This window comes from Sapajus apella, unplaced genomic scaffold (assembly GCF_009761245.1).
Source record: "Sapajus apella isolate SASKATOON/1434 unplaced genomic scaffold, GSC_monkey_1.0 scaffold4, whole genome shotgun sequence".
Classification (NCBI taxonomy): Eukaryota; Metazoa; Chordata; class Mammalia; order Primates; family Cebidae; genus Sapajus; species Sapajus apella.
This window is the reverse complement of record NW_022436944.1, coordinates 58,897,598-58,914,320: the sequence shown is the minus strand read 5'-3', so window position 1 is coordinate 58,914,320 and position 16,723 is coordinate 58,897,598. Positions and strand designations below refer to the sequence as shown.

At 44.1% G+C, this 16,723-nt stretch overlaps 1 protein-coding gene across 3 annotated transcripts in view; it reads right to left on the bottom strand.

Annotated features, from left to right (window-relative positions):
• MYRIP (myosin VIIA and Rab interacting protein) overlaps positions 1-12,627 on the bottom strand; it is a 425,307-nt gene extending 412,680 nt beyond the window's left edge. For all 3 annotated transcript variants that reach the window (XM_032271158.1, XM_032271182.1, XM_032271174.1), the window contains exon 1: positions 12,331-12,627. The gene's annotated coding sequence lies outside the window, so the exon portion shown is untranslated. The remainder of the gene's footprint in view (positions 1-12,330) is intronic.
• Between the last annotated feature and the right edge of the window lie 4,096 nt (positions 12,628-16,723).

The following is a 16,723-nucleotide window of genomic DNA, read 5'->3' as shown; positions in this document are numbered from 1 at the left end:
ATCAAATGACCTCTGGGAAAAATATACAAAAATTTCAAAAGCAACTGAGTGGTGGGAATATACGTGATTTTTACCTTCTTTCTGTTTGCCTATATTCCTATAAATATTATGTTTTATATTAACACATTTAATTTAATTTCAAATGCCAGGTCAAATCCTACATTCTCCATGAACCACTCCATTCTGGGAGGCCTCCCCCTAGTGAAGCCTCCTCCTCAGGACTCCAAATCAATGGTTTTTGATAATTTATTACTAACTGCATTGTATAATTATGATTAATACTTATGTGCCAGGCACTGGTCAGAGTATTTCATATTTATTAGACCTTGTAAACTCTTCCTTCAGTCTGATTTTTTTTTATTGCATTTTAGTTTTTGGGGTACATGTGAAGAACATGCAAGATTGTTGCATAGGTATACACGTAAGAGTGTGATTTGCTGCCTTCCTCCCCCTCACCTATATCTGGCATTTCTCCCCATGCCATCCCCCCCAACTCCCCACCTTCCACTGTCCCTCCCCTATTTCCCCCCAACAGACCCCAGTGTGTAGTGCTCCCCACCCTATGTCCACGAGTTCTCATTGTTCAACACCCGCCTATGAGTGAGAACATGGGGTGTTTGATTTTCTGCTCTTCTGTCAGTTTGCTGAGAATGATGGCTTCCAGGTTCATCCATGCCACTACAAAGGACACGAACTCATCGTTTTTGATGGCCGCGTAATGTTCCATGGTGTATATGTGCCACATTTTCCCTGTCCAGTCTATCATTGATGGGCATTTGGGTTGGCTCCAGGTCTTTGCTATTGTAAACTGTGCTGCAATGAACACTCATGTGCATGTGTCCTTATAGTAGAACAATTTATAATCCTTTGGATATATACCCAGTAATGGGATTGCTGGGTCAAATGGAATTTCTATTTCTAGGTCCTTGAGGAATCGCCACACTGTCTTCCACAATGGTTGAACTAATTTACACTCCCACCAACAGTGTAAAAGTGTTCCTATTTCTCCACATCCTCTCCAGCATCTGTTGTCTCCAGATTTTTTAATGATCACCATTCAAACTGGCATGAGATGGTATCTCAGTGTAGTTTTGATTTGCATTTCTCTAATGATCAGTTTTGATGATTCGATGAGCATTTTTTCATGTTTGTTGGCCTCATGTATGTCTTCTTTTGTAAAGTGTCTGTTCATATCCTTTGCCCACTTTTGAATGGGCTTGTTAGTTTTTTTCTTGTAAATCTGCTTTAGTTCTTTGTAAATTCTGGATATCAGCCCTTTGTCAGATGGGTAAACTGCAAAAATTTTTCCCATTCTGTTGGTTGCCAATTCACTTTAATGACTGTTTCTTTTGCTGTGCAGAAGCTGTGGAGTTTGATTAGGTCCCATTTGTCTATTTTGGCTTTTGTTGTCAATGCTTTTGGTGTTTTGGTCATGAAGTCCTTCCCTACGCCTATGTCCTGATGGTTTTGCCTAGATTTTCTTCTAGGGTTTTTATGGTGTTAGGTCTTTTTAAGTCTTTAGTCCATCTGGAGTTAATTTTAGTGTAAGGTGTCAGGAAGGGGTCCAGTTTCTGCTTTCTGCACATGGCTAGCCAGTTTTCCCAACACCATTTATTAAACAGGGAATCCTTTCCCCATTGCTTGTTTTTGTCAGGTTTGTCAAAGATCAGATGGTTGTAGATATGTTGTGTTGCCTCCGAGGCCTCTGTTCTGTTCCATTGGTCTATATCTCTGTTTTGGTACAAGTACCATGCTGTTTTGATTACTGTAGCCTTGTTGTATAGTTTGAAGTCTGGTAGTGTGATGCCTCCGGCTTTGTTCTTTTTGTTTAGAATTGACTTGGCTATGCGGGCTCTCTTCTAGTTCCATATGAAGTTTAAGGTGTTTTTTTCCAGTTTTGTGAAGAAGGTCATTGGTAGCTTGATGGGGATAGCATTGAATCTGTAAATTACTTTGGGCAGTATGGCCATTTTCACGATATTGATTCTTCCTAACCACGAACATGGAATGTTTCCCCATCTGTTTGTGTCCTCTCTTACTTCGTTGAGCAGTGGTTTGTAGTTCTCTGTGAAGAGGTCCTTTACGTTCCTTGTTAGTTGTATTCCTAGGTATTTTATTCTCTTTGTAGCAATTGTGAATGGCAGTTCATTCTTGATTTGACTCTCTTTAAGTCTGTTATTGGTGTATAGAAATGCTTGTGATTTTTGCACATTGATTTTGTATCCTGAGACTTTGCTGAAGTTACTTATCAGTTTCAGGAGACTTTGGGCTGAGACGATGGGGTCTTCAAGATATACAATCATGTCATATGCAAATAGAGACAATTTGACTTCCTCCTTTTCTATTTGAATACCTTTTATTTCTTTTTCTTGCCTTATTGCTCTGGCTAGAACTTCCAGTATTATACTGAATAGGAGCAGTGAGAGAGGGCATCCTTGTCTAGTGCTGGATTTCAAAGGGAATGCTTCCAGTTTTTGCCCATTCAGTATGATATTGGCTGTTGGTTTGTTGTAAATAGCTTTTATTATTTTGAGTACGTTCCATCAATACCTAGTTTATTGAAGGCTTTTAGCATAAAGGGCTGTTGAATTTTGTCAAAAGCCTTCTCTGCATCAATTGAGATAATCATGTGGTTTTTGTCTTTGGTTCCGTTTATGTGGTGAATTATGTTTATGGACTTGTGTATGTTGAACCAGCCTTGCATCCCTGGGATGAATCCTACTTGGTCATGGTGGATAAGCTTTTTGATGTGCCGTTGCAATCGGCTGGCCAGTATTTTATTGAAGATTTTTGCATCTATGTTCATCATGGATATTGGCCTGAAGCTTTCTTTTCTTATTGAGTCTCTGCCGGGTTTTGGTATCAGGATGATGTTGGTCTCATAAAATAATTTGGGAAGGACTCCCTCTTTTTGGATTGTTTGGAATAGTTTCAGAAGGAGTGGAACCAGCTCCTCTTTGTATGTCTGGTAGAATTTGGCTATGAACCCATCTGGACCTGGGCTTTTTTGGGGTGGTAGGCTCTTAATTGCTGCCTCAACTTCAGGCCTTGTTATTGGTCTATTCAGGGTTTCGACTTCTTCCTGGTTTAGGCTTGGGAGGAGGCAAGTGTCCAGGAATTTATCCATTTCTTCCAGGTTTACTAGTTTATGTGCATAAAGTTGTTTGTAATAATCTCTGATGATGGTTTGAATTTCTGTGGAATCTGTGGTGATATCCCCTTTATCATTTTTTATTGCATCAATTTGGTTATTCTTTCTTTTCTTTTTTATTAATGTGGCAAGTGGTCTATTTTGTTGTTCTTTTGGAAAAACCAGCTCCTGGATTTATTGATTTTTTGAAGAGTTTTTTGTGTCTCTATCTCCTTCAGTTCTGCTCTGATCTTAGTTATTTCCTGTCTTCTGCTAGATTTTGAGTTTTTCTGATCTTGCTCCTCTAGCTCTTTCAATTTTGATATAGGGTGTCAATTTTAGATCTCTCCTTTCTTCTCATGTAGGCACTCATTGCTATATATTTTCCTCTAGAGACTGCTTTAAATGTGTCCCAGAGATTCTGGTATCTTGTGTCTTCATTCTCATTGGTTTCAAAGAACATCTTTATTTCTGCCTTCATTTCATTGTTTATCCAGTCAACATTCAAGAGCAAGTTGTTCAGTTTCCATGAGGCTGTGCAGTTCTTAGTTTCTGAATTCTGATTTCTAACTTGATTGCACTGTGGTCTGAGAGACTGTTTGTTATGGTTTTCGTTCTTTTGCATTTGCTGAGGAGTGATTTGCTTCCAATTATGTGGTCAATTTTAGAGTAGGTGTGATGTGGTGCTGTGAAGAATGTATATTCTGTGCATTTGGGGTGGACAGTTCTGTAAATGTCTATTAGGTTTGCTTGGTCCAAGTCTGAGTTCAAGTCCTGGATATCCTTGTTAATTTTCTGTCTGGTTCATCTGTCTAATATTGACAATGGGGTGTTAAAGTCTCCCACTATTATTGTGTGTGAGTCTAAGTCTCTTTGTAAGTCATTAAGAACTTGCCTTATGTATCTGGGTGCTCCTTATTGGATGCGTATATATTTAGGATCGTTAGCTCTTCTTGTTGCATTGATCCTTTTACCATTATGTAGTGTTCTTCTTTATCTCTTTTGATCTTTGTTGCTTTAAAGTCTAATTTATCAGAGATGAGAATTGCAACTCCTGCTTTTTTTTGCTATCCATTTGCTTAGTAAATCTTCCTCCATCCCTTTACTTTGAGCCTTTGTGTATCCTTGCATGTGAGATGGGTTTCCTGGATACAGCACACTGATGGATTTTAGCTTTTTATCGAATTTGCCAGTCTGTGTCTTTTGATTGGGGCATTTAGTCCATTTACATTTAGGGTTAATATTGTTATGTGTGAATTTGATACTGTCATTCTCATGCTAGCTGGCTGAATTGTCCATTAGTTGTTATAGATTCTTCATAGTGTTGATGCTCTTTACCATTTGGTTTATCTTTCGAGTGGCTTTACTGGTTGTTCCTTTCTATGTGTAGAGCCTCTTTCAGGACCTCCTGTAAAGCAGGCCTGGTGGTGATGAAGTCTCTGAGTACTTGCTTGTTCGCAAAGGATTTTATTTTTCCTTCACTTATGAAGCTTAGTTTGGCTGGATATGTCCTTCTGGGTTGAAAGTTCTTTTCTTTAAGGATGTTGAATATTGGCCCTCACTCTCTTCTGGCTTGTAGGGTTTCTGCTGAGAGATCTGCTGTGAGTCTGATGGGCTTCCCTTTGTGGGTAACCCGATCTTTCTCTCTGGCTGCCCTTAGCATTTTCTCCTTCATTTCAACCCTGGTGAATCTGATGATTATGTGCCTTGGGGTTGCTCTTCTTGAGGAATATCTTTGTGGCATTCTCTGTATTTCCTGGACTTGAATATTTGCCTGCCTTGCTAGGTTGGGGAAGTTTTCCTGGATAATATCCTGAAGAGTATTTTCCAGCTTGGATTCATTCTCTTCATCACATTCAGGTACACCTATCAAATGTAGATTAGGTCTTTTCACACAGTCCCACATTTCTTGGAGACTTTGTTCATTCCTTTTTACCCTTTTTTCTCTAATCTTACCTTCTCATTTTATTTCATTGAGTTGATCTTCGACCTCTGATATCCTTTCTTCTGCTTGGTCAATTCTGCTGTTGAAACTTGTGCATGCTTCGCGAAGTTCTCGTGTTGTGTTTTTCAGCTCCATCAATTCACTTATATTCCTCTCTAAGTTGTCTATTCTCGTTAGCATTTTGTCAGATCTTTTTTTAAGGTTCTTCCTTTCTTTACACTGGGATAGAACACGTTCTTTTAGCTCACAGAATTTTCTTATTACCCATCTTATGAAGCCTGATTCTGTCAATTCATCACACTCTTTCTCCATCCAGCCTTGTTCCCTTGCTGGTGAGGAGTTGTGAACCCTTGTAGAAGGAGAGGTGTTCTGGTTTCAGGTGTTTTCATCCTTTTTGCGCTGGTGTCTTCCCATCTTTGTGGATTTATCCACCTGTTGTCTTTGTAGTTGCTAACTTTCAGATTGGGTCTCTGAGTGGACGTCCAACTTGTTGATGAAGTTATTTCTGTTTCTTAGTTTTCCTTCTAACAGTCTGGCCCCTCTGTTGTAGGGCTGCTGAGGTCCACTCCAGGCCCTGCTTGGCTGGGGATCACCTGCAGCAGCCCCTGTGCTTTCAGTGGGAGTTGCAATCCTGAGCTGTTCCTAAACGGCCATCTTGCTACTGTGTACTCCAGTCTGATCTTTCCTCAAGACACTGATCCTCAAGTAAGAGAAGAAACAAAAATCCCTCTCTAAAAGAGGGGCTTACTCTCAGGATGGGGTGTCAGTATAATTTGAAAAAGCAAATTCAATATTAAAATATAATTTTATATTTGAATATATATATATAGTTTTCTCATAATATAAACTTTGGAAGAAAACAAAATGAACTGATATTATAGCTAATGATAATTCAACTTTTTTAAAGAAGATATTAAAAAATGATAAAAAATTAACATAAGCATAATTGGGAAAAAAAAAAACCACTATTAGAATACCAAAAGCATAAAATGTCTTAACATGTTAAACCATATCTACCATAAACCTAAAGCAACCATCATACTCTTGGTGAATATTTAAAATCATTATCAAATCAGATACCAGACTGGGAGGTCCGCTATCACCACTGTTACTCTTTATCATGCTGGTGAGCCTAGGCAGTGTAATATGCCAAGAAAAAAATATATATGAACAGTTTTAAAACAGAAGAAACAAAATCACCATTACTTGTAATATCTATGGCTTTCTACAGAATATCCAGAGAATCTACAAACCAACAAAGATGCTAAATAGAAAATTAGAATACAAAAAACCAGCCCCCTTACTATATACTGGCAATGTCCGATTTAAAAAATGTAGCTAGAGGAGAGACAATCCCATTCACAAGAGCAATAAAACTTCTGAGGACTAATGAAGGGATACTAAGATATGATATATATATATAGGATGAAATACACCAGTAAAAAGGAATTAAGCAATAATACATTCTGCAACATAGATAACCTTGAAAACATTACACTAAGTGAAATAAGCCAGACACAAAATGCCAACTGCAGTATTATTGTATGCTTCCATTTATATGAAATATCCAGAATGGGCAAATATATAGACTTAGATAGTAGATTGGTAAGGTTGCCTAGGGCTGGGTGTGTGGCAGGGTGTGTGGAGGGATGAGAATTGAGAAATGACTGCTAATGGGTACAGGGTTTATTTTGCAGCGTTCAAAAATATTCTAAAATTAGATTGTGTTGAGGGTGCACATCCTGTGAATTTACTAAAAACACTGAATTGTAAACTTCAAATGGGTGAATTGGATAGTACATGATTTATACCTCAATAGAGCTGTTAATTGAAAAATGACAATAAAAACCTGTAAGGTACCTAATACAAGTTTCAGACCTTTATGGAGAATATTACAAAGCCTTGTAGAATGACCTAAAAGATGATGTATAGAGATAGGCCATGTCCATGAAAGGAACATATCAATAGTAAAAAGATAAAAAGCCTCCTCTAATTAATCTTTAGATTCAATGTAAATTATAACAGGAATTTCTGACATAAATTATAACAGGAAGGGATAGATCCTAAAGTTCACGTTGAAGTCTAAAGCATCAAGAATAGCCAAGACAGTTTTAAGGAAGAAGGGTAAGAAGAAAATATTTATTATAAAGCTTTAATAATTAAATGAAATGATATTAGCTCAGGAATCACAAAAAGATGAACAGTAAGTCAAGAGACAGATCCCAGAATATAACAGAAATTAGCATATGTCAGAGGTGGCGACGAAATAAATGAGAACATAATAAACTACTCATTAAATGACAATGGGGTAAATGGTTTTCAATATGGAAAACAATTATACCCCTGCCTCAACAACATAGATACATAAATTTCAAAGGAGTTCAAAGACGTAACTATGAAAAACAAAATTTTGCCAGTTAAAAAAAAAAAAAAGGAGGCAATACACAGAAAAGAAAACTTGAAAACCAAACTACATTTAAAAGATAATCTCAGGCCGGGCGCGGTGGCTCACGCCTGTAATCCCAGCACTTTGGGAGGCCGAGGCGGGTGGATCACGAGGTCAAGAGATCGAGACCATCCTGGTCAGCATGGTGAAACCCCGTCTCTACTAAAAATACAAAAAATTAGCTGGGCATGGTGGCGCGTGCCTGTAATCCCAGCTACTCGGGAGGCTGAGGCAGGAGAATTGCCTGAACCCAGGAGGCGGAGGTTGCGGTGAGCCGAGATCGCGCCATTGCCCTCCAGCCTGGGTAACAAGAGCGAAACTCCGTCTAAAAAAAAAAAAAAAAATCTTCTAAGATAATCTCTAAGGGAAATGCAAAGTAAAAGAGCAGTGAAATACATTCCACGTTTCTCAGATTAGCCAAAATTAAAACAACAGATTAATGACAGTCACAACCAAAGATTTGGGAATAGAAAGAACTCCAACACAATGCAGTGGGAGGGCGATCTGCCAATCCTAGGAGAGCTACAGTAACAGATGAATGCTGATTTAAGCATACATATCCTACTACCCAGTTATTCACCTTCTGGGGATATATGCCCAAGACACACTCTTGTACCTTTCTGCAAGATCTTGTCGAGGATATTCCTTGGAATATATTTTATATTAGCAAAAGGCAGAAAACTATTTTATCCATCAGTAGATAAACTCTGGCATTGCAAAGGAATGGTAAGCTAAAATGAATCAACCAGATTTACAATAATTAACAACCAGATTTACAATAATTAACATATGTTATCAATACATGTCAAAACATGTCAGGTGAAAAAAAATCACAAAAATAGGTAAGACAGGTGTTCATAACATGGTGTTTTAAACACATAAACACATAATAAAACTACACACTCTAGTAGGCACACTGAGTCCCAGCATTGCAGGTTGCACGGACTTGACCTCAAGTTCTCATCTTCCACTGTCCTTCTTGCTTACAACAGAATTTTCAGTTTTCAGCAATTCCATATTTACACTTAAGTGGCTACATGTAAAGTGCTAGAGTAGGTGCCAGGGAGGACAAAAGGATTATATATAAGACTCTCCTCCACCTCCTGGCCCCTGAAGAAGAGTACAACTCAGCTAGGGAAGTTGTTTCGGGGACTTGGCTCTTAACCCTCACTCTGGCTTGCATAGTGTGTAAACCTAGAGTATGTAACTTTCAAGGTACAGTTCCTTTATCTATAGAATGGGAATAACATCCTCTTCCCATTGTGAAGAGTAAAATATAGTTATCGTGTCCAGCACATGGCAAACACTTAACACTCTTGGTGATTATGGGCATGGAAGCCACCAAATGAATAATCTTCTAAACAGCATCTCAGTTATACTGAAAATAAAAACAAAAGGTGATGGGTGGGAGAAGGGCATCAGTTGGGTCCACTTAGCCTTCTCCATATCTGGATACAACGTTCCCACATTTCCCAGGTAACTTGGGTGCACTCTGTGGGATGTTGGGACATGTCTTCCAGCAAACCATAATGTGGCTACAGCCAGGCCTATGTATTTTTCCAGTTTCAGCACGGACAGGGTTTTGTGAAAAGAGATACCAGCCTTCGGAATGAGAACTCCTTCCCTCAAACCTCCAAAGAGATTCTGGGATAGGATGTGGTGACCTAGGCTTGCTTATCCATTAACCCTCTTTAAAGTCACAAGGACACACCACCTTAACTCCATCTTGCTAAGGGAAAGGCAACCATCTCATCTCTAGCTCCCTCCAACAGGCACCTGCCCCCATTCCACAGGGCATCTTCATAAAGAGCTGGGATAGAGTTCTACCCATGGCTTTAGCAGTAGGGGCCACATAACAGATTTACCTGCCAGATATGGAAAACAGTAGTTGGAAGTCATGTTTGAAGATACTGAGTTGTTGGATTTTATTCCTGGGATTCCTTTCCAAGAGCTTGGGAACAGATGGTAGGTATTTCAGTTCTCCAGCCAACCTGGCGCCACCATGTGGCAACACCACCAACAGTTCATAAATCAGTAAGCTTTGAAATTCTGTGACTCTCCATCAAATTTTTATCTTTGAGGAATTCAAAATATTTCATTTTTATGTATCAAATGAGTATCCTTTCACTGTTCTTCATTCATATTTTAATATCACATAATTTCATATTTACATTACTTGAATTCACTCTATGAAAAAGCTCTTGTGGGAACAAACCAGCCTCCACTGACCAATGTCAGCCCTGTTACCTCTGGGATGGGGTTTGTCACACCACCACAGAACTAATGATCAGAGTGTGGTGGGACAACCAACTCATTCTCAACCCAGATTGTAAGGCCAAATTCTTCCTTCTATTTGTCTGTACTGGCTTAGGTATAACTACTCTTGGTTTGCATTTATTAAAAAGGAGATAGAAAATCATCAAGAAGTTTCATTCTAGTTTAAGAACTAAAATGATAAAACAATAATAGTAATAAAAATTAAAATAACAGATAAAACTAAGCAGGATGATGAGTATCCTTGGAGGATATTGCCTGTAGGAGTAATGGGAAGATTGGAAATATTCTAGGTCTTAATCAGGGCACTGGTTACACAGGTGTGCTCAGTTTGTGAAATTGAGTGTATCCTTCAGAACTTCACTATTTTCTGGAATTATACTTCAATAGACTGTTAAATTCACTAAGTTCTGATCAGTCATCTCCCTTTAACTTGCCTTTCAGACAAGAGTCTGGGCATATACAATAATAACTTGGAAGGTAAAATCGGGGGAAGCCTTGTTTTTGTTTTCTATGGGATATTTTTTAGCCATCGGGAATCCCTCTGGGCAGGGAGGAAGGAGACAAGACATAATCTATACTGCTGCTAGTTTAAATGACTGAGCTGAGTATGGCTAACCCTTCACTTTCTCAAAAGTGAACAAATTCTGCAGCCAGACAACTCCCCCTTCTCCCACCATACACGCAGACAAATGAAACCCAGACAACACAGAGATTCGCGCCACAAAGAGATACACACCATCTCTACAGAGACACACTGTGACTCCTCAGAGACAACACACACACACAGCCTCCCCCTACTCTCCAGGAACGGTCCCCACAGATACAGCTTCTGGCCCACAGAGGCAGCCCGCAGATGGAGGTAGGGGTGGGTAATTACGAGAGATGCAGCTGCCCATGGCCAGGCAAAGGAATATGAGCAGGAAGATGGAAAGCAGTATCCATCTTCAAAGTCTTGGCAAACTAAATTTCTCTAAAAAGAAGATTTTGAGATCTGCAAATAGGGTCCCAGATGTTGTGGTAAAAAATTTTAAATTATTTCCATTTCCACCCATAGCCCCAGATGCCTTGAACCATCTTCCTCCGACTTTTTAATAAAACCCCAGTGCATTTTCACATTTATCATATCCTCTGAACTCCAAGTTCCTTGGGAAGATTGAAACGCGGGTATTATTCCATTTTATAAATGAAAAAGTTCAGGTTCAAAGATGCTGGTCAGTCATCACAAAACTAAGTAGTGATCTCATAGCTGAGTTTCAGACTTGGGGTGGGGGAGGCTGAGTCGAAGGGACAAGGACATAATGGCAAGAGAGGCTAGGCGACCCTCTCCCCAGCCCAGAGCTCTGAGAAGCGCCCACAGCACCACAGGCAGCCCCACCGGAGCTGCCTCAAAGGACCTGGAGTAAAAGAATGACATCCGACATCATTAACCTCCCCGAGACTGGCCAGCCCAGTCTCAGTCTTCCTCCCCTGAGAAAGTGTCAGGAAAATCAAGAAATGGAGATCATGGTCGGGGAGATGGAGAGCATGGAAATGAAGCCAGACTCAAAGCATCTTCTAGGAGCAAACAGGAGCCAACGCTAGCGAACCAAGCCCACAGCTTACTAGCTTCTCTTAGGAAGTCCCTAGGCCCAAACCGATGTGTGCATTTAAGAGTTTTGGGATACGTACTTATTCTCGGGTACGGCGCTTATTCGGAAAAAGAGGAGGAGCAGGACGGATCTAAGAACAAATTCCCCTACCCTTCCGAGACGTCCGTAAATTAAGGAACAAGAAGGGGAGCAAGGGCTCCAAAACGCCGCAGGTCTTGGGGTTCTCCCACGGAATCTTTCCGCTCCACGCGCCCATGAGGAAGATCCCCCGTCGTTACCTCCAAGTCTACGTAGACCCCCCTGGGACTGGCTCCCTGTGTCTTCCAGTCTGGCGACTGCGGGGGAAACGGAGCACGAGGAGGAACCCGGGATGAAGCTGAAGTGGCCTCCCGGCCGACAGCGCGCCCCTCCCAGGCAGCCCGCGGGCGGGGGCCAGGCGCAATCCACCTGGGTTCTAACTGTGAGCGCAGCGTGACCTTGAGCGAGTCCCTGATTAGCCCCGTTTCACGGAAATTAAGAGTTTGGAAGAAATTAGGAGTCGGGTCCGCCGCGCTGGCTGCCGCGGGGCGCTCCCCGGGTGGTTTGAGGCTCCCGCCCGCGCGCCCGCAGCGCAGTGGGTTCGCGGTGAGCCGCAGTCCAAGCGCTACGTGGCCAGCCGCGACCGGGAAACGCGAGGGAAACGGAGGCGAGCTCCCGCCCCGGCAGCGAGAGAAAGAGGCGGTTGTGAGTCCGCCGGGATCCCGAAGCAAGTTCCAGGACCCCCGCCCCCCGCAGAGGCGGACCGTCCGCGCCTCGCGTTCCCGGCTCCGGACGCGCAGGGTGCGGGGGAGCCTGAGCGACGCCTCCACAGCCTCACACACCCACCCCCGAAGTTGCCGCACCGTGGCGGGGGGAGTGGCGCAAAGCGGCCCGCGGGGAGCGGGGGGCGGCGGACGGTACTCACGCGGGGTGGCCGGCCTCCAGCAGGTCCGCGCCGGGTCCTCGATGGCGGCCGGGCTCGGGCCACCGCGCCTCAGGACGCCCGGGCACCTGCCGCAGCGCGGCGCGTGGACCGGAGGCTGCGGGCGGCGAGGAAGGCGCGCGGGTCGGTCTGCGCGCTCAGGCCGGGCTGCAGCACCGCGGGGGCTCGGCTGCCAGAACCGCAGCGCAGCGGGAGCCGAGAACCCACCGACAGGAGGCGGGAGCGCGGCGGCGGCGGCGGCGGCGGCTGACAGGGAGGCGCCAGGGCCAGCCGGGCCTCAGCCGCGCCTCAGCCGCCGCCGCCGCCACCCGCGGGCTCCGCCGACAGCCAATCAGCGGCGCCCGGGGCGGGGTCGGCGGGGGCGGGGCGGGGGCGCGTGCGGGGCGAGCGCGCGTGCGCCGGGGCCGGGGGCCGGGCGGGCCGGTTCCTCCCGAGGGAGCACCTCGGGCGCGCGGGCGGCACGCGCGGGGGGCGGGGCGCACGGGAGGAGGCGGGCGGGGCTGCGCGCGCGGGGCGGGGGCCCGCGCCCTGCCGGGGCCCTTCCCTGCGGCGCAGTGCGGTGTTGGGGCCGCGGTTCTGGACCCCCAGGTGCGACTCCAGGTCCTGCCCGAGTCTGTCAGGCTTCTGTCCCCGGCTTGAGTGCTGGGCCCGGACCCTCCGTGACCGCAGAGTGACGGGTCGCCAGGATCCGGGTCCTCCCGACTCCAGCCCCGGTGCGGCGCCTCCACCACAGCTCTTCCCACCGCACCGTCCCTGGGCGGTTAAAGTCGCCGCGGCGCCCCGGTCTGCGGTGCTTTCATTCTCCCACGAGTTTACTACGCGGGCGACGCTCATTCATTCATTCAACACGCAGGAAGGGTTGGCGCTCGGGGAGCTGTCCAGGCTGCTGCGCGCCCGCCCGAGCCTCCCAGACCCCCCACACCCCCCACCGCTGCGGAGCCGCGGGTTCGGAGCCCGTGCTGCCAGGAGAACGCCCCAAGCAAGTGAGGAGCGCGCTCGGGCTCGGGCCGGGAGTTCCCGGTCCTGGAAGAAGGACTGGGGGTTGAAAGGTTCCACGCCATGCTGGGACTTCACTGCGCGTTTGCGTCCATCAAGCCCGGAATCGACCCAGCAACTCCGCTGTGAAAACACATTGTCCATTTTAGCTGCAGGGTGGAAGTCGCTCCATGAAAATGAAGCATTTGTGGAGTTGCGCTGCCCATTTCCAAATCCCTGGAAATGCTCTCAAGCCGGTGGGTTGAGGCTGTTCTCTCCTTGTAAATTTGCGCAGTAGAAATAAACGGCTTGTTTGCTGATCAGTCCACAGCAGGAAAACAAAAACAAACAAAAACAAAACAAAACCTTTAGGAAAGAATAAATTCGAGCAATTGGATCGTGGTCTCAAAGGTGATGTGCGTTTATAATTTGGATAATGTCAAATGCCCTTCATAGAGATATAAACTCATGATCTTACACAAGGTATGTGTTTGCGTATTTCACACACCCATCCCTCTGATGGTTCTGAGCCTGTTAGCCCTCACATCCATTCCTAGACTTTCCGACCCTTGCTTCATGGGGGCTTCATTTCCCGGACTCCCCTATCAACTGGCCGATGGCACTCAGCAGTAGGAGAATAAGAGGGAGAAGGGGAGAAGCCAGGGTATTTCCCATTCTAACTTTTCTGCCTGGGTGGTGGGAATAGAAGGGTGTATAGAGCAGCAGCTGCTCCTCCTGGGTGATCCCAAGTCTGTTGGACAGGCTCCCTAGGTGCCCAGCTCTCTGGGTTCTGGCAACACCTCCCCCTCTTGTCCCATGGGCCTGGAAGTAACAGGATATCCTACAGTTGCAAAACTTTGGTGGTCTCACTGTTTCCTGGGAGTCTTTCAGCCTCTCACATCCTCTGTGTCACCAACTCTATGTTTTAAATTCCCCCCATTTTAAATATTCCAAGTGGTTTCTGTTTTCCTAGTTGTACCTGACGGACCCTTTTCTGATTCACTGACACACTCCTTCACGTGGTATGTTATCCACCTTGCAGATCTTTGCCAATTATGAAAAATGGCCTCAGTAGCTTGACTTGCATTTATCTTATGAAAAGTGAGGCAGTCTCATGGAAATCCAGAGACAGAGGAATGAGGAGCCCCATTTCCTCTTGGAAGGCAGTCTTGTGGGTTAGAAACAGGCACGCCTTTCGTGTGCCGCTTGTCTTTCCTTTTAAGCTCTATATGCATATCCTTTGCCCATTTTTTGGTTTACTTTTGTCACACCAATAGGTTCTTAATTGTGAAACTAAGTCCTGCCTGTGACAAATTTCATAAAAATGTTTGTTTGAAACTAGGTTTTCAGTATAATTTACCTCAGGGAGCGGTGTCCAATTAAAAAAAAAAAAAAAAAAAAAAAAAAAAAAACAGTACTGTGAGCCTGTTGATTGCTATGGAGGGGAGAAAAAAAATAAAAGAATGTTCAGGAGTTGATAATTCCCCTGCACAGACAAAATAAACTTATGTTAAATGATGTTTATTGTTCTGAATTGTTGCAAACAACAAGTGCAAATTATAGTAACAAATCAATTGGCCTTTCCCTTAAACAATGTATCATATAATCATTCCCTGTCATTACAGGGAGCTCCCCTCCCTCCCTCCCTCCCTCCCTCCCTTCCTTCCTTCCTTCTTTCCTTTCTTTCTTCCTTCCTTCTTTCCTCCATCCCTCCCTTCCTTCCCTCTCTCCCTCCCTCCATCCTTCCTTACTCCCTCCCTTCCTTCTTCCTTCCCACCTTCCTTTTTTTCCCCAGCTATATGATATTCTACTGAATAGGATTTATTATAACTTATTTAAGAGGTCTCAAGAACTCTTGGTTGCAAATGGCAGAAACCCAACCCTAAAAGACTTAGGCATGAAAAGAAACACATAACCTCATTTAAATGCAAAGTCTAGATGTCCGTCTAATGTCAGGTATCTCTGGATTCAGGGGTTCAGGTGATGTCAGTAGAAGTAGAACTACAGTCTCAGCGTCTCTCTAGCTTGTTTGCTCTCTCTCTTTCCCTCTCTCTCCACCACTCCTCTCTGCTTTCCACCTTGGGTTTCATTATTAAGCTGACTTACTTCATGTGGTGGCATGTGCCAGCTCCAGAATTATCTCCTACTCAGTTGCCAGGGCCTAAGAATGAGGCAAATCTTCCCTTCTACAGTGCACATCAAGTTGCCCAGGAAAACCCATTTGTCTTGCTCTAATCATAAGTCCAGCCCTTGAGAAGCGTAAAGACTGGGGTGTTATGTTTCTGAGTAGCAAAGACGGTAAAGATGGACACAGTGGTTGGGGTAACTCAGCTGAAAAGTTTGCCACAGCTCACACACTTTCCTACACGTGCCTCCTGACCGATACATGGTAAGCCACATGTAAATGCTGGAATTCATTTCTGTCCAGATCCAGTGAAGATTTCAGCTTTTTCACCTGGATGCCAGGCCAACAGGATAAATGTTTGAATGTAGAATGTCAGAGGGTTACTTTCCACATGGGCCCCAACATGACATGACTGGGGGCTGGGTTCAAAGTTCATCTGGCATTATGCAGATGTTTGCAAAGCTGACTTAATCAGTAAATCCACTTCTTTACAGACACTCAGAATCGAAGTCCTAACATCTTACCTAAGTTATAGACACTTTAAAAGAAGGACAAACAAATGCAGAATAGTTAAGTGAGTTGAGCAAAGTCACAAATAAGGCAGGAAGAAAGTACAGCTGGAAATCCAGAGACAGAGGAATGAAGAAGAGCCCCAGTTTCCTATTGGTAGGTAGTCCTTTGGGTTCGAAACAGGCCCACCTTTCATTCGTCACCAGAGCTAATACTGACTGCTTTTTAATGTTCCCTGTGAAAGGTCTGGCATCTGAAGATGATTTTGGGTAACAGTGTGCCTGGCACAAGATGACCTAAAATACCATGTTCTCAATTCCCCCGTCCTGAGCAGTCAGCCAGTGAAATGTCGTTGAATCCAGCCATAGCATCACCTCATGACTCACACATAGTGCTTGTTTTTCCATTTCTGCATGACCGTGACCACTGTAAGAGTTTTAATGGATTCTTCCTTTATCAATAAGAGCTCTTTGACATTTGTGTGCACAAGGAACTTGTACCCCATCTTCTTTTAAAATTCGAATCAGAGGGTTCATTTCTTAGCCAGAAGATTAATGAGTTTATACTAGCAAGAAAAGGACATGTCTCAGGAGGATTCTGGGTAGAATTGAAAGAACAGTAGGCATAAGACTGAGGTACCAGTCTGAGCTCACCACTTCCTGGCTGCATGACTTTGGGCAAGTGACTTAGCTGAGCCCAAGATTTTTCCAAATACGAAATATGTTTTAATCCTCTCTACCACCCCATAAGATTGTTATTGATTGA